The sequence below is a fragment of the Cervus canadensis genome, chromosome 13, assembly GCF_019320065.1.
Source record: "Cervus canadensis isolate Bull #8, Minnesota chromosome 13, ASM1932006v1, whole genome shotgun sequence".
NCBI lineage: Eukaryota > Metazoa > Chordata > Mammalia > Artiodactyla > Cervidae > Cervus > Cervus canadensis.
In genome coordinates this window covers 68969885-68997596 of record NC_057398.1, presented here as the reverse complement: position 1 = coordinate 68997596, position 27712 = coordinate 68969885, and the positions used below count along the sequence as shown (strand labels likewise).

Sequence of the window (27712 nt, the reverse complement as noted above, 5' to 3'; positions counted from 1 at the left end):
AGCAACAGGTAGAATGAAACAAGGAGCAATGGACTGGTTCTAAATTGGTAAAAGAAGACATCAAGGCTGTATATTGTCACTATCTTGTTTAACTTATATGCAGAGCTATTGTTTTTCACTTGCTCCATCATTTCCATCTCTTTGTGACCCCATTGACTGCAGAATGCCAGGCTTCCCTGTCTTTCAGTATCTCCTGGGTTTGCTCAAATTCATGTCCATTGAATCTGTGATACCATTTAACTATTTCATCCTCTGTTCCCTTTTCCTGCCTCAATCTTTCCCAACATCGGGGATTTTTCCAGTGAGTTGGCTCTTCCCATTAGGTTCCAAAGTATTGGGGTTTCAGCTTCAGCATCAGTACTTCCAATGAATATGCAGGGTTGGTTTCCTTTAGGATCGACTGGTTTGATCTCCTTGTAGTCTAAGGGAATCTCAAGAGTCTTCTCCAATACCACAGGTCAAAAACATCAGTTCTTCAGTGCTTAGCCTTTTCTCTTGTCCAGCTCTCATATCTATACATGACTACTGGAAAAACCATAGCTTTGATTATATGGGCATTTTTAGCAAAGTAATGTCTCTGCTTTTCAATATGCTGTCTATTTTTGTCATTGCTTTTCTTCCATGGAGCAAGCATCTTTTAATTTCATGGCTAATATCCAAAGTTATTTAGAGCCAAAGAAAATAAGTCTATCACTGTTTCCATTGTTTTTCCACTTATTTGCCATGAAATAGATGGGACCAGATGTCATGATCTTCCCTTTTTGAATGTTGAGTTTTAAGCCAGCCTTTTCACTCTTCTCTTTCACTTTCATCAAGAAGCCCTTTAGTTCCTTTTCACTTTCTGCCATAAGGGTGGTGTCGTGCATATCTGAGTTTATTGATACTTCTCCTGGCAGTCTTGATTCAGCTTGTGCCTCATCTAGCCCAGCATTTTGCATGATGTACTCTGCATATAAGTAAAATAAGCAGGATGATAATATACAGCCTTGATGAACTCCTTTTCCAATTTTTAACCAGTCCATTGTTCCATGTTCACTTCTAACTGTTGCTTTTGACCTGCACACAGAGTTCTTAAGAGACAGATAGGGTGGTTTGGTATTCCCATATGTTTAAGAGTTTTCCATAGTTTTTTTGTGATCTACACAGTCAAAGGCTTTGACATAGTCAATGAAACAGAAATATATGCTTTTCTGGAAATCTCTAGCTTTTTCTGTTACTCAACTGATGTTGGCAATTGATCTCTGGTTACTCTGCCTTTTCTAACAGTTTGTGTATCTGGAAGTTCTCAGTTCATATTCTGCTGAAGCCTAGCTTGGAGAATTTTGAGCATTACTTTGGTAGCATGTGCAATGAAAGCAATTGTGCAGTAGTTTGAACGTTCCTTGGCATTGCCCTTCTTTGGGATTGGAATGAAAACTGAACTTTATCAGTCCTGTAGCCACTGCTGAGTTTTCCAGATTTGTTGGCATATTGAGTGCAGCACTTTCACAGCATCATCTTTTAGGATTTGAAATAACTCAACTGGAATTCCATCACCTCCACTAGCTTTGTTCTTAGTGATGCTTCCTAAAGTCCCTTTGACTTCACACTGCAGGATGTCTGGCTTTAGGTGACTGATCACATCATCATGGTTTTTTTTGGTGATTAACATTGTTTTGTATCATTCTTTTGTGTATCCTTGCCTCTTCTCCTTAGTATCTTTTGTTTCTGTTAGGTCCATACTGTTTCTGTTCTTTTTGTTTGTTTGTTTGTTTGTTTTTTGTTTTTTTTTTATTTTTTTGTTTTTTTTTTTTTTGTTTCTGTTCTTTACTGTGCTCATCTTTGCATGAAATGTTCCATTGGTGTCTCTAATTTTCTTGACGAGATCTCTAGTCCTTCCCATTCTATTGTTTTCCTCTATTTCATTGCATTGATCACTTAAAAAGATTTTTATAATCTCTTCTTGCTTTTCTCTGGGTCTCTGCATTCAGATGGCTATATCTTTCCTTTTCTCCCCTGCTTTCACTTTTCTTCTTTTCTCAGTTATTCGTAAGACCTCGGAAAACCATTTTGCCTTTTTGCATTCCTTTTTCTTGGGGATGGTTTTGATCACTGCCTCCTATACAAAATTACAAACCTCCATCCATAGTTCTTCAGGCATTCTGTCTATCAGATCTCATCTCTGGAATATATTTGTCACTTCCACTGTATAATCATAAGGGATTTTATTTAGGTCATACATGAATGGCCTGGTTTTCCCTACATTCTCCAATTTAAGTCTGAATTTGGCAATAAGGAGTTCATGATCTGAGCCATTTTCAGTTCCTGGTCTTGTTTTTGCTGCCTGTATACATCTTCTACATCTTTGACTATAACAAATATAATTAGTCTGATTTCTGTATTGACCATCTGGTGATATGCATGTATAGTCATCTCTTGTGTTTTTGGAAGAGGGTGTTTGCTATGAACAGTGCATTCTCTTACATCATGCAAAACGCCAGGCTGGATGTAGCTCAAACTGGAATCAAGATTGCTGGGAGAAATATCAATAACCTTCATTATGCAGATGACATGACCCTAATGGCAGAAGCTAACTAAAGAGCTGCTTGGTAGAGGTAAATGAGGAGAGTGAAAAAGCTGGCTTAAAACTCAACATTCAAAAACTAAGATCATGGCATCTGGTCCCATCACTTCATGGCAAATAAATGGGGAACCAATGGAAACAGTGACAGACTTTATTTTTTGGGCAAAAGTCACTGCAGATGGTGACTGCAGCTATGAAATTAAAAGATGCTTGCTCCTTGGAGGAAAAGCTATGATAAACCTAGCATATTAAAAAGCAGAGATAAGACTTCTCCAACCAAGTTCCGTATAGTCAAAGCTATGGTTTTTCCAGTCGTCTGTTATAGATGTGAGAGCTGGACCATAAAAAAGGCTGAGTGCCATATAATTGATGCTTTTGAACTATGGTGCTAGAGAAAACTGTTCAGAGTACCTTGGACTGCAAGGAGATCAAATCAGTCAATCCTGAAGGAAATCAACCCTGATTATTCATTGGAAGGAATGCTGCTGATGCTGAAGTTCCAGTACTTTAGCCACCTGATGCAAAGAGCCAACTCATTAGAAAAGACTGTGATGCTGGGAAAGATTAAAGAGGGGAGGAGAAGCAGATGACAGAGATGAGGTGATTGGATGGCATCACTGACTCAATGGACATGAGTTTGAGCAAACTCTGGATGATTGTGAAGGACAGAAATGCCTGGTGTGCTGCAGTCCATGTGGTCACAAAAAGTTGGTCAGGACTGGGGAACTGAATGACAACAATGCCGAAAACAACCCCTACATTGAACAGCTCTAAAAGGGATCAATGATCTGAATCTCTTTCCCCAATTGAATATGACAGAAAGCTAAAAACAAATTTAGGACAGCGGCTGATACATCAAGAATGAATGTTGAAAAATTGGGGGAAAAAATAAACATGAAAGGCAAAAAATATGCAATGTTTGATTTTTTTTTTGGTATAATTTCAGAAAAGATGAAAAAGACAAACTCTTTTGGGATTCCATGTTTAAAATTATAAAACAAACAAGCAAGGAAGTTACTACCACATTATTCAGGATACAGATTCTCTATAGCCTTGAGGGAAATGTCTGTTATTGAATAGGAAACATGGGGCAACGTGGAGATATGGGGGCTTTGGGAGTGTTGGGAATAATCTATTTCTTGACTAAAGTGGTGTTACACAAGTAATTGATTAAACTTCATGTTTATGTTGTATGACTTTTATGTATATTTTAAAATCTTTCAATAAAATTAAAAAAACAATACATAAAAGGCAGAAGATAAAATGACAGAAACAAAGTCAAAATACATTAGTAATCCCAAAGGAATGGACTTAATGATACTAAAATTATACATTAAAAAGTCAGCTTTATATTTTTTTTCTTTAAGATATACTTCAACACAAATAAACATGGAATATTTGAAATTATGATGTTGGAAAATATTAAAAAATCAAATTATAATAATAATTTAGAAAACATATTTTTACCTTATATAAATAGATTTGCAAAACCAAAGTATTAGTGATAAAGTTTATTACTGTGTCAGTTGCTCAGTCGTGTTTGACTCTTTGTGACCCTCTGGACTGTAGCCCACCGGGCTCCTCTGTCCATGGAATTCTTCTTTCAAGAATACTAGAGTGGGTTGTCATTCCCTTTTCCAAGGGATCTCCCCAACCCAACCCCGGAATTGAACCCAGTTCTCCTGCACTGCAGTCAGATTTTTTACCATCTGAGCCACCTATACATTTACAAAATATTTAACTGATCAGAAAGATGTAACAGTTCCAAGATGGTGTGAATATAAAAGAAAACCAAATATAAAAGAGATGAAAACAGACCTCTCCCCCTAAAATAAAGAATTACAACAATATAATATGTGGTTTTTATAAACTTCTCTCAATCCTTGACATTATAAGGATGAATACAAATTAAAAGAAAGAGACTTAATTCTCCCTCTCCCTTTTCTTAGAGTTTTTACTTTAGAAAAAAATGTAAGTTTTTTTTTTTTTTTCTCTCTCTTTGAAATGTATATAAATCTTTTTAAAGTAAATAAGCCTCTTTCAGCTTTAAGATTCAGGCATGTCTTTTGCAAGGAACTGGAAACTATGTCTTTGAAATGTAATCATTTTGGGAAGATCCCCTGCAGAAGGGAATGGCAACCCAGTGCAGTATTCTTGCCTAGAGAATTTCATGGATGGAGTAGCCTGTCAGTCTACTGTCTATGGGGTCACAAAGAATTGGTCACAACTGAACGAGTAACACTTTCACTTTTTCAAGCCTCATTTAGCTTTAAAATTCAGGCATGTCTTTCTCAAGAACCTGGAAGCTGTGTCTTTGAAATATAATTATTAAGGAAGAAAATGCCCCTGCTAGACCCCTCACTCCTGAAGTACTTCCTGTCATGAAGATGAGAAGTTTGTTTTTCCTTTGGATAAAGTCAGTTAACTAACACAGCTAGTCTAGTTACCAGGTAAATCTAAGGTGACTGTGTGGCATGTGGTATTGTCAAGTCCTCTTACTTGGGGGACTAGTTACTGTTTATCTTGAGAACATGTACACAGTGGGTTGTGCCTGCTTGGCTTATAAAAGGGTTAGATTTTTATGTGTCTTTGCATAGTCTCAGTGAATCCCTGTGATGCACATCACATTTCCTATGTATTCAATAATAAAGATGTCTTCTTTCTATTCTACCTTTGTGGAGGGATCTTCTGGATGGAGAGAAGATTTTGTTTTTAACTGCATTTTCCCAGTTATTTGTGAAATAAACCAGTAGAGAAGACTTGAACAAGGTAAGTAATAAACTTGATTTAATGGATACCCATAAATAACTGCACCCAATTTCAGAAAGCACATATTTTCCCATACCAAAGTATCATGCTCACAAAATATCTTCACAAATAAAAAGAAACAGCTACCATGTTGGTGAAGTTCTCTGTCTACAATGGAATTAATTAAGAAATAAATACCAAAAAATAATTGGATTAAAAATGCCTACAAATTTAGAAATTTATGATGCAACACTTACAAATAACAGGTGAATCAAATAGAGAAGACTTTTAATGAGAATACTTCCTATCAAAACATGAGGGTCAATGTAACTGATTCTTTTAAGGTGAAAATGTACAGCTCCTGGGAGTAAATGAAGCAAACCACATGAGACCAAGAATAGCTTATTTGTTAAGAGCTTGCTGTAGCATTTAAGTCAGCTACTATCACCTGCATTTTGGCAGAGACTCAAACACAGGATTGGGGAAGCTTTGTAATGACCCTATAACCCCTGCCTACTGGCAACCTGAGTTCAAAGGAAGACAGGAGAAATATTGTGAAATGGGATATCTCCTGCCATATCAATAAACAAAGATATAACAGCCATCAGTGATTTCCAGCATCCACATGTGCATTTCTGAGCCTGGAGTGCCCCAAGACAATGCCTGTGATGCTGCAGCCATCAGCCATTCCCTATGGTGAGCAAGGAACTTAAGGATGTAATAAAATCAAGAAGCAGGATATTGGCCCCAGATAGCTGAGATACATATGAAAGGAATGGATTCAGTGAACCCAGTTGCTTGTATCTTCATATACGTAGAAGATAGCTAAATCCCTTAACTTGAGATATCTGGTTTCCTTAATAATAATCTTTGATGTTCAGAATATCTGTCCCTCTTTGTTGCAAACTTCTATATAACCTAACTCCCTCTCCTGCCTCCTCAGACCAGTTTCTCAAGGTTACGTGAGATTCTGCCTCCATGCTTGAAGTCCTAAGAACTCTCACAGAAAAAATATAACTCTCAACTTTCAGGTTGTGACTATATTTTATAGTTGACAACATAATGACATTAAGTTTATGACAGAAATCCAAGTCAGTTAACAACTAGATATTATCTAAATAAAATTAGGTGTAAAAACAATATGATCAACTTAGGTGATTATCGAAAGACTGATTAAAAACAAAAATCCTCATTAATGATATAAGCTGTTCAACAACCAGAGACAGTAGAGAATTTTCTTATCTACCATAAATCCCCAGTGAACATTCTGCTTTTCGTATTAAATCACTAATTTCCTTTATTATCCATAATAAGACAAAGATGCTCACCTTTACCGCCTAATATTGGAATGGAGAAAATCCTTGCAGGTGGCACTAGTGGTAAAGAACCCTCCTGCCAGTGCAGGAGACATAAAAGATGTGGGTTTGATCCCTGGGTCAGAATTGTCCCCTGGAGAAGGCAATGGCAACCCACTCCAGTACTCTTGCATGGAAAATCCCATGGATGAAGGAGCCTGGTAGGCTACAGTCCATGGGGTCACAGAGTTGGACACAACTGAGCAACTTCAGTTTCACTTTCTAATATTCTTGCTTGGAAAATCCCAAGGACATAGGAGTCTGACTGGCCAGACCATAGCATCATAAAGAGTCAGATACGACTGAGGTGACTTAGCATGCACACATTGGAATGGAGACATAAGGACTGAAAGTACAAAAACCAAACTCATGTATAGGAGACATAATATAAAAACCAATAGAATATGCATAGGTTATCTGTGACTGATTCATGTTGATGTATGGCAAAAACCATCACAATATTGTAAAATACATATCCTCCCCCCAAAAATAAATAAATTAGAAATAACCTATAGAACAGTAGGAAAAAAAAAGAATGCTTAGAAAAAATAAACAGATTTACTAGGGTAAGATTATATTAGAAGCAATATATAAAAGCAATTGCTTTATTCATTGACTACACATATTTACAAATATAAGTTTTAAAAAGACATTTATCATAGTTGATAGGAATACAGTTACAACACAAATACAGTAATATAATTTATCTAGGGGTGAATGTAATGATAGGTATGTAAAATCTTTATGGAGAAAATTATAAAAATTCATTTAGCAGCATTAAGAAAGCATGACAAATCAAATGATATTCCTAGAAAAATTTTCTGTAATGAAAATATTAGTCCTCCCAAAATTGATGTGTAGTGATGTTTCTTTGTGGTTTTGATTTGCATTTCTCTGGTGAGTAGTGATGTTGAACACCTTTTCATATACTTGGGGGATATTTGTATATTGTTTTTGGACAAATGTTTATTCAAACACTTTGTTTTTTTTTTTGCTCTTGAGTTGTAGAAGTTTCTTATATATTATGATATTAGATCCTTATGCAAATACATGATTTGCATATGTGTTCTCCTGTTCTGTAGGTTGCCTTTTCATTCTGTTTCTTAATTCTTTCATTTCTTGTTTCATAAATTGTACAGAAGTTTTTTGTTTTTTTTTTTTTTTTTTTGGTTTGATGTAGCCTCACTTGCCTATTTTTACCTTTCTTGCCAGTGCTTTTTATGTCATTTCTGGGAAATCATTGCTGAGACTAATGTCAAGAAACTTTCTCTGTGATTTTTCTTCTAGGAGTTTTACAGCTTGCATTTAAGTCTTTAATAAATTTTGAATTGATTTTTGTGTATAGTTTAAGCTAAGGGTCCAAATTTAATCTTTTACATGTAAGTATCCAGTTTTCCCAACACATTTTGTTGAAGAAATTGTCCTTCTTCTTTGTATGTTATTGATGCCCTACTGAAGATCACTTGACCATAGATGTGTGGGCATATTTCTGGGTTAGCTCTTCTGTTCCATTGGTCTATATGTCTGTCTTTATATCAGGAATATGTCATTTCAATTACTCTAGCTTTGAAATATATTTTAAAGTCAGGAAGTTTGATCTCTCTGGCTTTATTCTTCTTTCTCACGATTGCTTTGGTTATTTTGTGTGTGTGTGTGTATGTGTGGTTCCATATAAACTTTATGTTTGTTTTTCTTATCTATAAAAAATACTGTCAGCATTTTGATGGAGATAATATTGAATCTCCAGATTCCTTTGAGTAGTATGTACATTTTACCAATATTAAGTTTTCCAGTTCATGAACCTGGCTTGTCTTATCATTTTTTCATTTATTCTTTAATATTTTCTATACATTTTGAAGTTCTCAGTGTACAAGTATTTGATCTTCATATTTAACTTTATTCCTAAGTATTTTATTCTTTTATAATCTACCAAGACCATATCATTAAGAAGTAGAAAATCTGAACAAATCAATAATGTATTGGGGGATTAAATCAGTAATCAAAAGTATCCATCTAAATTATTGTTCAGTGTTACGATAGTAGGAAACAAATCAGTGCTTTAGGGGCATAGATATTTAATGTAACTACAGATAACTGATATTGGTATCTAAGGAAACCTATCCATTACTGGTATCATTTATAACAAATCAAAGTAAAACAAGCTACCAAACTATTGAGACTGGAGACCAGTTTTACTTATTTTGTTATAAAAAATGGAGATATTGTGTGTTGGTGACTAAAAATGTGATGTGTATGAAGACCCCATGGTTTAAATTTGCTTCATCCTCAGCAGTCTTGTACGGCAGTCATTTTTGTCCGTAAGTCAAAGAAAGAAAAGCTGAGTTTAGGAAGCTGGTAATTTCCAAACTGCAGTTTATAAAGTACTACATTTTGGATTCATTCCAGAGCCTCCTGACCACCATACCTGATATTCTTGTCCCCAACATGGACACAAGGTTTCCTAACACATTTCGAACATTCTCATGACTTTCCTCCCAAAAGGGTTCCTGATAGATCAGTGAAGTTCATCTTGTGAAAGCATGAAACTGCAAACTCTCACAGTCTCCTTACCTGTCAGCTTTTCATAAACTTTCTCAGCTCTGAGCTACATGGATTTGCATTTGGGAAAATAGCAAGTTGTGATTCAACAGGGAAGTACTGGAAACTGAAAGCCATTTAATACTCCACACTTCTGTCACTGTGCTGGCATGCAAATACATAAACACACCCTCACATTTATGTATCTGATTTTTATTTTCATTATTTTTTTAGTTGTTTTTAATTTTATTTGTTTTAATTAGAGGATAATTACAATATTGTGATGGATTTTCCATACATCAGTATGAATCAGCCATAGGCATACATGTGTCCCCTCCCTCCTGAACCCCCCTCCCACCTCCTTCCCCGCCCCATCCCTCCAGGATTCATGTCATCCCCTTTGACATGGAGGGGGTGCTTTGAGTGCCCTGCATCATACATCACACTCCCACTGGCCATCTGTTTTACATATGGGTAGTGTATATGTTTAATGCTGTTCTCTCTCTAAAAGGATTAGTTCTCTGAAAGATTAATTGAAGGATAATTGCTTTACAATGGTGCTTTGGTGTCTGCCATACATCTGTGAGAATTAGCCATAGGTAAACATATGTCTCCTCCTTCTTGAACCTCCCTCCCACCCCTCATCCTTTCCCACCCCTCTAGGTTGTTACAGGGCCCTGGTTTGAGTTCTCTGGGTCATACAGAAAATTGCCATTGACTGTCTGTTTTACATATGGTAGTGTATATGCTTCCATTACTTTCTCCATTTGTCTCACCCTCTTCTTCCTCCCCACCACCCATGCCCATAAGTGTGTTCTCTTGTCTGTATCTCCATTGCTGCCCTGCAAATAGTACCATCATCAGTACCATCTTCCTAGATTCCATTTATATGTTTTAATATATGATATTTGTTATGTATCTGATATTGTACTATATTAATTTATAGCAATTTGTTGGGATAATCAATGTGCTGTATTTTAAATCTGGATTATAGCTAATATTATCCATAGACTATTTATTTTATAAGGACTGTGGTAATTACTGGAATTAGTACTATTACTAATGCTATTTTAGTACACGTGCTAGGCACTGTAGTAAATTATGCACTTGGTCAGTTAATTTATGACAAAGGAGCTAAGAATACACAACGGGTAATGATAGTCTAATAAATGGTGTTGCGAAAACTGACCAGCCACATGAAACAGAAAAAGAAAGAAAAAACTGACCACTATCTTATACCATACAAAAAAAATTAACTCAAAAGAGAGTTTAAGCACTTGAATATAATACCTAAAACTACAGATTTGCTCCCAAGGTTTTTCAGTCCATTAAATTCCTCATCAAATAATTTGCACTAACTGACTCTAGAATTAACCATAGCACTGAGGGGAAAAAAATCAATAATTGTTGACAGGGCAGGACATTTTTTCCCCATCAGATATTGTGCTTGACTATATATAAGTGATTGGAAATATCCTGTGTCTGTAGAAGCAAAACTTTGAAGAAGATTCTAAACAACCCTTTCTTTGAAGATAACCACCATAGGAAACATGATTTTACCACTACATAGGTTTTTGTCTACAGCAATGATAAATTCTGTAAAATAAAATGATCGAATTATAAAGTAAAACTTTTAGGCGAAACACCCACTATGATGACTATAATCAAAAGAATGGAAAATAACAGGTGTTGGAAAGTACATGGAGATATCAGAGTGCTTGTGGAATGGAATGCTAGTGGGGATGTAAAATGATTTTGTTCACTGCTATCAAAAATAGTTGCTTTTGTGTGTTCTCAGTCCTGTCCGACTCGTTACAACCCCATGGACTGTAGTCCACCTTACTCCTCTGTCCATGGGATTTCCCAGATGCAAATACTGGAGTGGGTTGCCATTTCCTCCTCTAGGGGATTTTGAGTGTCCTTAAGTTAAAACCAGAATCACTATATGACTAGAAGTTCCACTCCTAAGCTGTATAACCCAACATACTAAACACATATACTCAAACAAATAGTTGTACATTGATGTTTATGGCAACAATATTTGCAATAGCCAAAATGTCAGTATGGACACAGCTCAAATACCAATGAATAAATGAATAGACAAATTGTAGTATATTTACATACCATGGAATATTACTCAAGCAAAAAAGGGATTAAATACTGATATGTGCTAAATACATAGATGAAGGTAGAAAACAGTATGCTAAGTGAGAGTCAAGATGCAGAAAGTCACAGATTGTATGATTTCATTGAGATTATAAACATCCAGAACATGTCATCAGTACAGTAGAGACAGAAAGCAGATGGGTGGTTGTCAGGGAATAGGAGGAGATGTAAATAGGGAATAGGGAATAGATGTAAATAGGGAATAATGAGTACACAGTTTTATTTTGGGATGAGGAAATGTTTTGTAACTAGTTCAAGCCGTAGTTGTACAACATTGTAAATAAATTAAATGTCACTGAATTATTCACTTTAAAATGTTTAATCTGATGTTATGTGAATTTCACATCAATTAAAAAAAGGAAAATAAAGTTGAAGTAAAAGTAAATTTTGATGAGTCAGGCAAGAATAATTAATGCTCTGGAGGACAAGAAAGAAAAGCTGGTAATTGCCCAGAGGCAATAAAAACAAATGAAGAATTCAGTATACTGTAAAGAAAAAACACGACCAAATACATGATATTAATTATTCCCAAAGAAAAAGTTTTTTAAAAATTTAAATAATATTCAGTCATATACCGGAAGTAAAATTTTCTGAGCTTACAAAAAAAAGATCTAATTTTGCATATACAAACACCTTACCACATATAAGAGTCTTTCAAAAAAGTAAATAGTTCTAATAGTACTTCAAAGAATTTAATATAAAAACAAATCGTGTGCATACTTAAGTTATGCAGATGTTCTACAAAGAAGTATGTCTGCATATCAGTCTTCCTTCAGACATTTATTCATTAAATCTAATGTAGAAAAAAATCAAGTTATTGTGAGTCTTGAAATGAATGGTACTAACAAAATTGTATAGCATGAAAATTTTATTTATACATGAATTTTGTAGAATTCATACATAAATGTTTTAGTTTTACAAGACTGGATAAAACTACACAAAGCTGGACGAAGTAATTGGTTTTATTTTCACAAAGGGAAATATTTGAAAGAACACAGTCTTCTTTTCTGGAGAATCCCATGGACAGAGGAGCTTGCCAGGCTATAGTCCATGAGTCTCAAAGTGTCAGACAAAACTGAACAACTGAGTAAACACACAAACACACAGGAGGAGAGAAAAATAAAATTTTTAATTAAGCATAAATTATTGTCTGCATGATTTGTATAAGAGAATTCAAGTGCCAAAAGAGCTCTTGAAAAATGCACCTACTCTAAAGATAATTAAGAATAAAAATGTGTAGAAGCACTGATAATATGTGCACAAAAATCATAAGATAGGCAAAATATGAAGGTATAAGAAAAGTGATTTCCTAATTTTACTAGGTATAATTAGATTTTGGATGTTGATAATTAAATAATGTTTTAAATAAATAAGGCAGAATCAGAACAAATTTCTCTAATTATTACCACAAAGATAATGCATCTGTGAAGTTTTAAGGATAGATTTTTAAAATTTTGTATTCAGGAAACTATTTTAATTAGCTTGATTCTTCTGAAATTTAGTTTATATTTCAAAATATTGAACTTTATTTCACAAAACCTAATGAACATTAACAAAGTATTTTGAGCCCTCCCAGAGGGAGATAGGGCTTCCCAGGTCATACTAGTGGTAAAGAACTGCCCTGCCAATGCAGGAGATGTGAAAGATATGGGTTTGATCCCTGGGTCGGGAAGATCCCCTGAAGAAAGGCATGGCAACCCTGTTGAGTATGCTTGTCTGGAGAATCCCATGGATAGAGGAGCCTGGCAGGTCACAGTCCATAGCATCACAAAGAACAGGACATGGATGAAGCAACTTAGCACACACACATAGAGGGAGATAAAAATTACAAATAGTATTTAGCTAATTTTATCATGCGTTTTTACTGAAGTAGTGATAAAACATTGTCAATTATGGCTTATTATAAAAAATAAATGTGATTTAATATGAGGTTTTATTTATGTACATCATGTGCCAAAGGTCCACAAGTGAACACTTTTCCTAAAATACCAGTATCACTAAACTCATTATACAATTAGTAAGACCATCATAAAAATGCTGCTGCCAATTCTGTGATAATAATAATGTTAACCTTGGTATTATGACTGGCTAACAGAAACCTTCAATATTCTAATAGCAATCTGTATATAGAACAATTTGAGATAAAAATGTATGTTGTGGCTGTTGTTCAAAAGCCATTGTTCAACACTTTCTGGTAGAACTGAATGTTTATTTACTACAGGAGATGACAAGGAGCAGAGGGCTCTTTTAAGACAGGCTAAATATTCATCTCTCTTAATGCTCTAGAAGAGAAAGTTGTGTGGACAAAGAAAACATGGACAACTCTGAGATAAAAATGTTTCAGAAAAAGTTAACTCTGACTGAAGACGTTTTAGAAACTTTTATCCAATTTACTTACCCTTATTTTTTTCCTAATATAGCATGTTAGTTCTTTGGTAGCTCAGCTGGTAAAGAATCTGCCTGCAGTACAGGAGACCCTGGTTCAATTCCTGGATTAGGAAGATTCCCTGGAGAAGGGATAGGCTACCCACTCCAGTATTCTTGGGCTTCCTGGTGGCTCAGATGGTAAAGAATTTGCCTATAATGCGGGAGACCTGGGTATAGTCCCTGGGTTGGTAAGATCCCCTGGAGGAGGGCGTGGTAACCCACTGAAGTATTCTTGCCTGGAGAATTCCATGAACAGAGGAGCCTGGCAGGCTACAGTCTATGAGATCACAGAGTCAGACATGACTGAGCAACTAAACACACACATATGTAAGTTGTGTCATGCAAATTAAAGAAATCAGTTTCTGTATTACAGTGTTCTTTTAAGTTTTCAGGTAAATTTTGTAAGTGTTAAGAAAGATAGTGTTACATATCTAAAAAATAAATAATCTTCCAGTAGATATAAGCTGAACTTATAAAGTATGACTGCTTAGTGATAGTGGTATATTAAAGTGGATATTACAAAAATTATATTTTACATCATATGCTAGTTAAATTTCAGAGAAACTTCAAAAGGAAAATAGTGATCATATGAACAGGTGCCCCAAATATATACAATGAAGTCATATACTGTGCAGTAATATATACATATATACATATATATATATATTTAAACATGAATAATTAATGTCTACTTACATTATAGACTTAAAATTGATATGGGAAAACAGGCTGAAGTTTTGCATAGGAAATAAGCCCAGATCAGTGTTGTGAGATAGAAAATGAAAAAAACAAATTTCAGAGTTTGAGACAGCAAAGTGAGTTGGTCTTCCATATTTCTAAAATGACTTACAAAATAAAAATATAGATAAAATGGGCAAAGTACACATTCTATCATGATAGAGAATACTTTCCTAGAGATTAATAATACTTTTAATTTTGAAAAATTATACTAAGTCCTGAACAAGATGAATGAAACAAATCTGTACCAGATGAATATAATAAAATGGTAGGACATCAAAAAATAAACATACCAACTCATACTATTGAAAACAATACAGTAGGATATATCACAATTCTGGCATTAGAATTTGTCCTAAAGATAACAATACTAGCTTACTTTGTGTGTATATGTGTACTTGTTTTCTGTGATTTCTTTTCCTGTTATTGTTATTTTTTTTTAGTTGAGACACTGACATGTATCACTGCAAATTTAAGGTGTACAAATTGTTGATTTGTTACATTTATACAAAATATGATTAGCACACAGCTTTAGCCAACCCCTCTGTCACTTCACATCACTATCATCTCATTTTTGTGGTGAGAAAAATTAAGTTCTAGTCTTTTTTCAACTTTAAAGATAAAGTTTTAATTTGGCCTGATTGAATCCATTGACCAAAACTTCTTTCTTTGTGTGTATGTGTGTGTTTGTGTGTATGTCAATTAAAAAAAAATATTCCTATGTAACAGATAAAGCTTAGTGTCTCTAAATTTAGACTTCATAAAAAACTCGTTTTCAACTCTTCCTTCCTTGAATAAAGTAGAAGTGATTAAAATGTTCAATTATACAATCAACTGACAAATAACAATCTACACGACACATTCAAGAAAGGAATTAAACTCAACATAGCACAAACATACTAAAATTAGCCTACTTCTGAGTAATTGTTTAAAATCTTGTAAATACAAATGCAATTACTAATTTTCCCTGACCTTTCTGATTATGGGCTTTGAATAAAGACATTTCAACCTTCTATTAGAGAAAAATGCTCTTCATTTTGGATTTTGAGTGACATTTTAAAATTATAATGTTAGAACTTTTTAACAAGTGATAAATGCTCATTTTAAAAATAAACTTACATGATAGAGAAGAATGCAAAGAATAAAGTATCACTTTAAATCTCACCATCAGGAATATTTGCTAGCATTTGACAAATACTTTATAAATTAATAAAATATATATTTCATAAATTGGTATGAGTTACAAAAAGAAGTAAGAGTGAATTGATAAGAAAAGAGCAATTAAATTTTAGCAAAATTAAAAAATCATAAAAATGAAATGACAGTCTATGAAATGGGAGAAAATATTTGCAAACTTCATATCAATCTGATAAGGGTGATTGTTCAAAGTATATAAGAAACTCATAAAGGTCAACAGCAAGAAAACAATGACTAAATAATGGACAGAGTATTGTATAAACAAATTTCCAAAGAAGACATACAGTTGGCCAGCAAATATATGAAAAGGTGCTCAACATCAAAAATAACATCATCAGGAAAGTACATATCCAAATAACAATGAGATATCACTTTATACCTGTTATAAATGTAAAGTTACACTTATTAAAATGGCTACCATCAATAAAACAAGAGATGGGATGTGCAGAAAAAGGAACTCTAGTGCACTGCAGGTAGGAATGTGAGATGTTCCAGCCACTATGGAAAACACTTCATGCTGGAGGTTCATTATCGAGTGAAAAATAGAACCACCATATGATCCAGTAATCCCACTTCTGGGTGTATAACAAAGAAAATGAAATCATTAACAGGCATCTGCACTCCGATGTTTGTTGCAGAGTTATTCACAGTAACCAAGATATGGAAACAAAGGGTCTCTCTACAAATGAATAAAGGAGATATTTTGCACACACAATGGAATATTATTCAGCCATGAGGAAGAAGGAAATCTTGCCATTTGTGATGACATGGATGGGCTTTGAGGGCATTATATTAAGTGAAACTGTATGCTGTCACTTTAAAAATCCAGCTCACAGTCATACAAATTGAAGCAGAAGAAAGGAAGGATGGTGGTCACCAGGGGCTGAGGGGTGGAGGAAATGGGAGATGTTGGCCAAAGGATACACATTTTTGGTTATAAGTTGAGTAAGTTCTGGGATCTAATGTACAGCCTGGTGACTATAGTTAAAATAATATTGACATTATATAACTGAAAGCTGCTGAGAGGTTAGGTCTTAAATGTTCTCACCACACACACAAACACACACACACAATGGTAAATACACAGGTGATGGAAATGTTAACTCACCCTATTGTGATAGTCATTTCACAATATTTAAGTATCAAATCTTCATTTTTTTACCCCTTGAACTTACAAAATGTTATATGTCAGTTATATTTTGATATAGCTGGGGTAATATTTTAAATAAAAACACCAACTAAGATAAACTATTGAATAAATAAACAAATGAGAGCTTAAAAAGGACACATCTTCTTTGCAGGAGAATTCAAAATAGCATATGTAGGTGCTCCTCCCTTCAGGAGACATGCTTTACTACCAGGCCCTCCACCTTCTCTTCCACCCACACCCCAACCCCACCCCTAGGTGGGGTAGATTTAAGGACTTGCTTCCAAAGGAGAGGTTATGCAAAGAGAAAAATAGTAACTAGAGCTCAGAAATCTGGCAAAGATTATCTTAAACACATCGAATGTGGGATCCTGTAACAGATCCCGAAACAAAACGAGGACTTTAATAGAAAAGTGAAATCCTCATAATATCTACAGTTCAGTTAATACTAATGTGGTAATGCCAGCTTCTTTATTTTGACAAATGCACCACAGTAATATAAGATATTAACAACAGGAGAAAGTGGTTTTCTACTATCTTTTGCAACTACTGCTATCTTTACAACTTTTCTATAAATCTTAACAGTAAAATATGTTTTTAAAGAGTGTTTAAATATTTTTGCTTTCATGCTGTTCTATTTGCTATGGATTTTACAATTCATTAATCAGTTAAATTATCTGTTCTAGGATAAATCCAAACTTCTCTTGAAGCAATGAATGTCAGCTTGCTTGAGGGGGAGAATACTAAGGGAAGACAATAAAAATATTTTAAAGAAAAATGATTTTAAGTCTTCAGAATTGTTAAAGAACAGCACTTATTCCTGCATGGTTAATATGAAGCTCCCTAAACTGTGTAACCACCTGGGACATTTGATATGAGAAAGAAGCCATTCAATATGGCTGACATTTTTAGGTATGGAAAATTTACGAAAATTGCCATTCTTCTTGTATTCTAATGTCCTGAGTTGTGCAACTTTGATTAATACACGAACCATTCCCTAAATGTCTGTTCATTTGTGAATGTTGTGGTGGAAGTCAGTTTCTGTAAAGTTAAAGCTGATAAATAGGCCCTAAAATAGTGTGATTCCACACAGAATTACAACACTGCAGAGGTTCCTCTCTATCACATACGGTTCTAAGTGCCATGTTCTAATGCTTATTTTAAAACTATTGACCCGTACTTAAATTTAGGTCTTTAATCCATTTTGAGTTTTTGTGTATGGCATATGGTGTATTCAAAAATAAACTCAAAATGGATTAAAGACCTAAATGTAATAAGCAAAAGTTTTAAAATAAGTTATGCTATAAATATTTTTTAGGGAGTACCCTAATTTCATTCTTTCACATGAAGCAGTCCATTTTTCCCAATACCATTTACTTAAGAGACAGTCTCTTCTCCATTATGTATTCTTGCCTCCTTTGTTGCAGGTGAGGTGACAGAGAAGAGCACCCACAGTGCTATAGTTCCTGTTGTGGAATCACACTATTTCAGGGTCTAATTGTCAGCTTTAACTTTACAGAAACTGAATAGATAAAGAAGATGTGGTACATGTATGGCTTTCTAGGTTGGCTCAATGGTAAAATTTCGTCTGCCAGTGAAGAAGACAGAGAAGATATGGATTTGATCCCTGGGTCAGGAAGATCCCCTGGCAGAAGAAATGGCAATCCACTCCAGTATTCTTGCCTGGAAAATTCCATGGACAGAGAAGCCTGGAGAACTACAGGCAGTCCTAAAGAATCAGACATGACTGAGCAACTAAGTATCTGAGTGTGTGCACATGGTTCATATATCCAGTGATATATTGCTCAGCCATAAAAGGAATAAATTGGGTCATTTGTAGAACTGTGGATGGAACTAGATAGTCTGCCATAGAGTGGAAAAAATCAGAAAAGTAAGACAACTATCATATATTGATATACATATGTGGAATCTAGAAAAATGGTACAGATGAACCTATTTGCAGGGCAGGAATAGAGACTCAGACAGAGAACAGATGTGTGGACACAGTTGGGGAAAAGTGGGATGAATTGAGAGAGTAGCACTGACATACATACACTGCTGCTGCTGCTGCTGCTGCTAAGTCGCTTCAGTCGTGTCCGACTCTGTGCGGCCCCATAGACGGCAGCCCACCAGGCTCCCCCATCCCTGGGATTCTCCAGGCAAGAACACTGGAGTGGGTTGCCTTTTCCTTCTCCAAAGCATGAAAGTGAAAAGTGAAAGTGAAGTCACTTAGTCGTGCCCGACTCTTCGTGACCCCAAGGACTGCAGCCCACCAGGCTCCTCCGTCCATGGGAGATTCCAGGCAAGAGTACTGGAGTGGGGTGTCATTGCCTTCTCCGATACATACACTACCATATGTAAAAGAGAAAGCTGGTGGGAACCTGCTATATGACACGGTGAACTCAGCCTGGTGCTCTGTGGAGGCCTATTCTGGGGGGTGAGGGAGAGGGAGTGAGGCTCGAGAAGGAGGGCAGATGTGTACTGTTGCTGTTCAGTCCCCCAGTTGTGTCTGACTCTGTGATCCTGTGGACTGCAGCAGCCCAGGCCTCCCTGACCCTCACCATCCCCTGAGTTTGCCCAATTTCATGTTCATTTCATCGGTGATGCTGTCCAGCCGTCTCATCCTCTGATGCCCTCTTCTCCTTCTGCCCTCAATCTTTCCCAGCTTCAGGGACTTTACCAATGAGTTGTCTATTCACATCAGATGCCCAAACTGCTGGAGCTTCAGTTTCAGCATCAGTCCTTCCAGTGAATATTCAGGGTTGATATCCCTTAAGATGACTGATTTGATCTCCTTGCAGTCCAAGGGACTTTTAGGAGTCTTCTTCAGCACCATAGTTTGAAAGCATCAATTTTTCTGGCATTCTGCCCCCTTTACAGTCCAGCTTTCACAAGCCTGAATGATCACTGGAAAGACTATAGCCTTGACTATACAGACATTTGTCCGCAGAGTAATGTCTCTGATTTTCAACACACTGTCTAGGTTTGTCATCGCTTTCCTACCAAGAAGCAATGGTTGTCAGAAGAAATCGTCTGATTTCATGGCTGCAGTCACCATCTGCAGTAATTTTGGAGACCAAGAGGAGGAAATCTGTCACTACTTCCACCTTTTCCCCTTCTATTTGCAATGCAAATAGATGCCTGATCCCATGAACTTTGTTTGTTTGTTTTAATATTGAGTCTTAAGCTGGCGCTTGCACTCTCCTCCTTCACCCTCATCAAGAAACTCTTTAGTTCCTCTTTGTTTTCTGCCATTAGGGTGGTATCATCTGGATATCTGAGGTTGTTGATGTTTCTCCCGCCTATCTTGATTCCAGCTTGTAACTCATCCAGTCTGGCATTTCTCATGATGTGCTCAGGGTGACAGCAGACAGCCCTCTCATACTCCTTTCTAGATTTTGAACCAATCAGTTGTTCCATACAGGGTTCTAACTGTTGCTTCTAGACACACAAACAGGTTTCTCAGGAGACAGGTAAGATTTTCTGGTATTCTCATCTGTCTAAGAACTTTCCACAGTGTGTCATGATCCACCCAGTCAAAGGCTTTAGTGTAGTCGATGAAACAGAGGTAGATGTTTTTCTAGAACCCCCTTACTTTCTCTGTGATCCATCGAATGTTGGCAATTTGATGTCTAGTTCCTCTTCCTTTTCTAAACCCACCTTGGACATCTGCAAGTTCCCATAATGCTGCAACCTAGCATGCAAACTTTGAAACACGACCTTACTAGCATGGGAGATGAGTGCAATTGTCCAGTGGTTAGCATATTCTTTGGTACTACCCTTCCTGGGGTTTGGGATGAGGATTGACCTTTTCCAGTCCTGTGGCCACTGCTGGGTCTTCCAGATTTGTTGACATAATGAATGCAAAACTTTGATGATGGCAGCATCCTTTAGGGATTTGAATAGTTCTGCTAAAAGTTCATCATATCCACTGTGTGTGTGTGTGTGTGTATCTATCTATCTATATATAGATATATATAATTCACTATGTTGTACAGCAGAAACTAACACAATGATATAAAGCAGCTATTCCCAATTAAACCAAGGGGGAAAATAAAACAGCTATTGCCCCATTGAATCATAATAAAAGTGTTTTTCCTTTAAATTAAATAAAACTGTTAACACCATGGTTATATTCCTACCTTGTTCTGTGCTTGTTTTGGGTTGGAATAATCATAACTGATTATAAAATGATCGGTGTGGAAAATGATGCATCATAAACAATTTGACAGCATTTACATTTTATTGCTTTATAATATTTAATTTTAATTTTGTGGCATAGCACAAAAAGTAATTTGATGAGAAAATAACTCCCATGTTTGCTCCCCGTGTGGTATGAATGTTCACAACATGCTAATATGAATTTTTTTCTATTATCAGTGAAATTTTAAATTACAGGAGTATGATCTTCCTCTTGGTAAGTGCTTTGACTGAAAAGTATTCATTGACTAACAGAAATTTACGCATTAAAAGATTTATAAAGCAGTTGCTATTTTTCAAGTCTTAAACCCTTAATTTACCTTAAATAATAACAGATTTTACAGTGTCATAGCAGATAAGTTTTCTTCATAGTATGTTTTCTAAAATGCTTCCTTCTCCTGAGTTTAATATTATTATTTAAAACATTTACTATGACAAAAAACACTGTATAAAAAATAATATGATTATTTTAATACTGTCATTAGTTGAGTTTATAATCAGATTTTATAGCATAATTGCCTTATTAGTGATTAAATATACTCAATTATATATAATGTTTACTATGTTCTGGTCACTGCCCTATGACTATAAAGAAAATTTATGAATATAAAGAGGACTTGGATTTGTGACTTACCCTCACGAACTTAAAAACTGGGACAATTGTGATGTAAAGAAATAAGTATAATACTATATAAAACATATAAAGACAATGTGAAATATAAATATATTGTACTGGAAAGAATATAAACACTGCTACCTAGTTTAACAGCAGCAGGCATTTTTGCCTTCCAGAAGTTATCTTTACATCTCAAATTTTAAAAATGAGAAGTGAAGTACTAATTTGCCCCACTGCTGATGGGTTGAATGGGAAAGGCCCAGGGGCCACTGCCCCATCCTCAGCACCTTTGTGGCTGCCACAGCCAGGCAGCTGCTAAGAGCTGGTTACTGAGGAAATGTTAACCGCCTGTCATCAAAGAGGGTCATTTATGCCTTTTGAACTGCTCTTTACAAAATCTCCAGCTTGCTTCCACTTAGCAATGTTATTCAACCACTGGAAGTGAAACTTCAGGAGTACAAAGGATCACTTCTTTTCCTCCTCAGCATTTAACAAGGACATGGGTTGGCTGGGCATGAGGTCAGTATTGCAGGTTTACATAGAGAGTAGAATAGTTTAAAGGAACAGCTCAACACTAAATCTCCTCCATGGAAAATATATTCATCTGGTTTTTTAATTCAAATTTGATTTTTTTCATACTCTTACTTATTTTTTAAAATACATTTCTCATTTCGTCCCAGATTTTTTTATTAAATTGCAAATGGAAATGCTAATGATTTTATAATAAAGTATCATGTAGTACAAAACCAGTTGTGCAATAAAAAATATATATATAAATTAAATTTGAGGATGGTTTCCTGAGAATAGAAACATATTTTAAAGATAAGGCTATACAGTTGTTCCTTTTTTTAAATAAAAATAAGTATTATCCTGCCATACTTGCTTATGTAATCTTAGTTGCATTTTTGCCTCAGTACTCCATATTTTAATAACTAGAGGACTTTACATGAGGGAGAGAATTCCTAGGAAATTTGTTTCACAATTCTATTTATAAGAGAGGATGTGAATAGAATAATAAATATTATATTAGGTTGGAATATCTTATAGGACACTTTGTGAAATGTGCAGAGGTGGAAATCGGTATAGATCAATATCCACATGAGAATTTTATTTTTGGTGTATTTCCTCCTTTATGTTTGTAAATAAATCTTCATTAGTATGTAGATGTGCATTTTATAAATTTAAATGTTTTAAGTATGTATATTTGTTACTGCACTAGTGGGATTTATTTTTCAGTAGCTCAGCCAAGTCTGACTATTTTGACCCCATGGACTGGAGAGGACCAGGTTCTTCTATCCATGGAATTTTCCAGACAAGCATACCAGAGTAGGGTGCCATTTCCTACTCCATACATTACTGTTCCTGTTCAGTTGCTAAGTCGTGTCTGACTCTCTGCGACGCCATGGACTGCAGCACTCCAGGCCTCCCTGTCCTTCACTTTCTCCTGGAATTTGCCCAAGTTCATGTCCATTGAGTCAGTGATGCTATCCAAACATCTCCATATGTATATATTGCATAACATATATTATATATATGTCCTATGCTCATTAATATAGTCCCTAATATATGTATATATTGATTTGAATTTTGGGCACCATTGGAATTGTTTGCAGAGCTTTTTGGCAGATGTTTCCTGACTAAAGAGAAAATATCAACACAAAGGTGCAGGGAACATGATCATGGGAAGAAGAAAATAAATTAAGTCACCAACTCTTGAGAATTTACTGAGTTCAGTTCAGATGTTTCATCCTGTCCAACTCTTTGTGACCCCATTTCCTGAAGCAAGCCAGGCTTCCCTGTCCTTCAACACATGGAGCTTGCTCAAATTCATATCCATCAAATCAGTTATGCCATCTAACCATCTTATCCTCTGTTGTCCTCTTCTCTTCCTTCTTTCAGTCTTTCCCAGCATCAGGGTCTTTTCCAATGAGTCAGTTCTCCACAACAAGGGGGCAAAATATTGGAGCTTCAGCTTCAGCTTCAGCATCAGTCCTTCCAATGAATGTTCAGGACTGATTTCCTTTAGAATTGACATGTTTGATCTCCTTGAAGTCCGAGGGATTCTCAAGAGTCTTCTCCAATACCACAGTTCAAAAGCATCAATTCTTTGGTACTCAGCTTTCTTTATAGTCCAACTGTCACATCCATACAAGACTACTGGAAAAACCATAGCTTTGACTAGATGGACCATTGTTGGCAAAGTACTGTCTCTGCTTTTTAATATGCTATCTAGATTAGTCATAGCTTTTCTTCCAAGGAGCAAGTATCTTCTAATTTCATGGCTGCATTCACCATCTGCAGTGATTTTGGAACCCAACAAAATAAAATTTCTCACTGTTTCCATTGATTCCTATCTATTTGCCTTGAAATAATGGGAGCGGATGCCATGACTTCGTTTTTTGAATGTTGAGTTTTAAGCCAATTTTTTCACTCTCCTCTTTCACTTTCATCAAGAGGCTTTTTAATTCTTTGCTTCTGCCACAAGGGAGATGTCATCTACATATCTGAGGTTATTGATATTTCTCCCGGCAGTCTTGATTCCAATTGGTGCTTCATCCAGCCCAGTATTTTGCATGACATATTCTGCATATGTTAAATAAGCAGAGTGACAGTATACAGCCTTGTCGTACTCCTTTCCCAATTTGGAACCAGTCTGTTGTTCCAGGTCTGGTTCTAACTGTTGCTTCCTGAACTGCATACAGATTTCTCAGGAGGCAGGTAAGGTGGTCTAGTATACCCATCTCTAAGAATTTTCAACATTTTCTTGTGATCCACACAGTCAAAGGTTTTGGCACAGTCAATAAAGAAGAAGTAAATGTCTTTCAGAAACTCTCTTGCTTTTTCTATGGTACAAAGGAGGTTGACTATTTGACCTCTGGTTCCTCTGCCTTTTCTAAATCCAGCTTAAACAACTGAAAGTTCACAGTTCATGTACTGTTGAAGCCTTGCTTGGAGAATTTTGAGCATTATTTTGCTATCTTGTGAGATGAGTGCAATTGTATGACAGTTTGAACATTCTTTGACTTTGCCTTTCTTTAGTATTGGGATGAAAACTGACCTTTTCCAGTCCTGTGGCCACTGGTGAGTTTTCCAAATATGCTGGCATATTGAGTGCAGAACTTTCACAGCATCATCTTTAGGATTTGAAATACTTCAACTGAAATTCCATCACCTCCTCTAGCTTTGTTTGTAGTGATGCTTCCTAAGGCCCACTTGACTTCCCATTCCAGGATGTCTGACTCTATGTGACTGATCACAAGGTCATGGTTATCTGCATCATTAACTCTGTTAGTCTTTGCCCTGACTCATTTTTACTTCAAGACCAAATTTGCCTGTTTCTTTAGGTATCTCCTCAGTTCAGTTCAGTCGCTCAGTCGTGTCCAACTCTTTGGTACCCCACGAACCGCAGCATGCCAGGCCTCCCTGTCCATCACCAACTCCCGAAGCCTACCCAAACTCATGTCCATTGAGTTGGTGATGCCATCCAACCATCTAATATGTTATTTCTCCACTAATCTCCAGTAGCATATTGGGCACCTACCAACCTGGAGAACTCATCTTTCAGTGTCCTATCTTTTTGCCTTTTCATACGGTTCATGGGTTCTCAAGGCAAGAAGATTGAAATGGTTTGCCATTCCCTTCTCTAGTGGACTGCATTCTGTCAGACCTCTCCACCATGACCCGTGTGTCTTGGGTGGCCCCACATGGCATGGCCTAGTTTCATTAAGTTAGACAAGGTTGTGGTCCATGTGTTCAGATTGGTTAGTTTTCTGTGATTGTGGTTTCAGTCTGTCTGCCCTCTGAGGTATCTCTTGACTTCCTATTTTTGCATTCTAGTTCCCTATGATGAGAAGAACATCTTTTTTTGGATATTATTTCTAGAAGATCTTATAAGTGTTCATAGAACAATTCAACTTCAGCTTCTTTGGCATTAGTGGTTGGGGCATAGTCTTGGATTAATGTGATATTGAATGATTTGCCTTGGAAATAGACAGAGATCATTCTCTCATTTTTGAGATTGCACCCAAATACTACATTTCAGACTCTTTTCTTGACTATGAGGGTTACTCCATTTCTAAGGGAGTCTTGCCCACACTAGTAGATATAATGGGCATCAGAATGAAACCTGCCCATTCCAGTCCATTTTAATTCAGATTCCTAAAATGTCATTGTTCATTCTTGCCATCTCCTGTTTGACCCATTCCAATTTACCTTGATTCATGGACCTAACATTCTAGGTTCCTATGCAATATTGTTCGTTACAACATCAGACTTTACTTCTGTCACCAGCTACATCCACAACTGAGGGTTTCTTTCTCTTTGGATCTTCTCTTCATTCTTTCTGGAGTAATTTCTCCACTCTTCTCCATTAGTATATTGGGCACCTGCCAACCTGGGGAGTCCATCTTTCAAGAGAACAGCATCAGCGTCATCTCTTTTTGCCACTTCCCTAATAGCTCAGCTGTTAAGAATCTGCCTGCAATGCAGGAGCACACACTTCAATTCCTGGGTCGGGAAGATCCGTGGGAGAAGGGATAGGATACCCATTCCGGTATTCCTGGGCTTCCCTTGTGGCTCAGCATTTAAAGAATCTGCCTCTAATGCAGGGGATCTGGGTTCAATCCCTGGGTTGGGAAGATGCCATCAAAAAGTGAAAGGCTAACCACTCCAATATTCTGACCTGGAGAATTTCATGGACTGTACAGTCCAGAGGGTTGCAAAGAGTCACACACAACTGAGCAACTTTCACTTTTCTCATTTACTTACATAAATAACTCATAAGTTGGAAAACATAAGTGTTCAGTGTATATGACTATTTATTTCCATTTTTAAAGCTAGGTACTAATTCATATATTGTGTTGAAGGACTTGAGAAGTTAAGGACAAGATATAGTAAATCTTTGTTACTAAGCCAGATGACATAATAAATCACAAAATTACAAGAGAGCAAAAATTGTCAACAAGTAATTGGCAAAAAGTCTAAAATAAATTAGGCTGACTAATAAAAATGTTGGAGATGTTCAGTTGTAAGATAACTTAATGATGCTGTACATATTTTTATTTTCTACCCTTGATGTGTCATAGGTTCAGTTCATTCACTCAGTCATGCCTGATTCTTTGTGACCTCATAGATTTCAGCATGCCAGGCTTCCCTGTCCTTCACCAGCTCCTGGAGCTTGCTCAAACCATGTCAATTGAGTCAGTTATGTCATTCAACCATTTTATCCCCTGTTATCCCCTTATCCTCCAGACTTCAATCTTTCCCAGCATCAGGGTCTTTTCCAATGAGTCAGTTCTGTGCAACAGGGGGCCATGATACTGGAGCTTCAGCTTCAGCATCATTCCTTCCAATGAATATTCAGGAATGATTTCCTTTAGGATTGTCTCCTTGCAGTCCAAGGGACTCTCAGGAGTCTTTTCCAACACCACAGTTCAAAAGCATCAATTCTTTGATGCTTAGGTTTCTTTATAGCCCAACTTTCACATCCATACATGACTACTAGAAAAACCATATCTTAGTCTAGTTGGACCTTTGTTGACAAAGTAATGTTAATGTGCTGACTAAGATTGTTATAGCTTTTCTTCCAAGGACCAAGCATGTTTTAATTTCATGGCTGCAGTCACCATCTACAGTGATTTTGGAATACCAAAAAATAAAGTCTCTCACTGTTTCCCCATCTATTTTCCATGTAGTGATGGGACTGGATGCCATGATTTTTGTTTTTTGAATGTTGAGTTTTAGGCCAGCTTTTTCACTCTCCTCTTTTGTTTTCATCAAAATACTCTTTAGTTCCTCTTCACTTTCTGCCATAAGGGTGGTGTAATCTGCATATCTGAGGTTGTTGATATTTCTTCCAGCAATATTGATTCCAACTTTTGCTTCATCCAGCCTGGCATTTTGCATGATGTACTCTGCATATAAGTTAAATAAGCAGGGTGACAATATGCAGTCTTGACCAATATGAAACCAGGTTGTTATTCCATGTCCAGTTTTAACTGATGCTTCTTGACCAACAC

At 36.2% G+C, this 27712-nt stretch overlaps 1 long non-coding RNA gene across 2 annotated transcripts in view; it reads left to right on the top strand.

Annotated features, from left to right (window-relative positions):
- The window catches only part of LOC122452465, a 165561-nt gene that overhangs the window by 133963 nt on the left and 3886 nt on the right, over positions 1-27712 (top strand). The window contains exon 3 of one of the 2 annotated variants that reach the window (XR_006272707.1): positions 5245-5329. The exons of the other annotated variant lie outside the window; for it this stretch is intronic. This is a non-coding gene — a long non-coding RNA (uncharacterized LOC122452465). Of the gene's footprint in view, positions 1-5244; positions 5330-27712 lie in introns of those variants that run through there. 2 annotated transcript variants of the gene reach the window in all.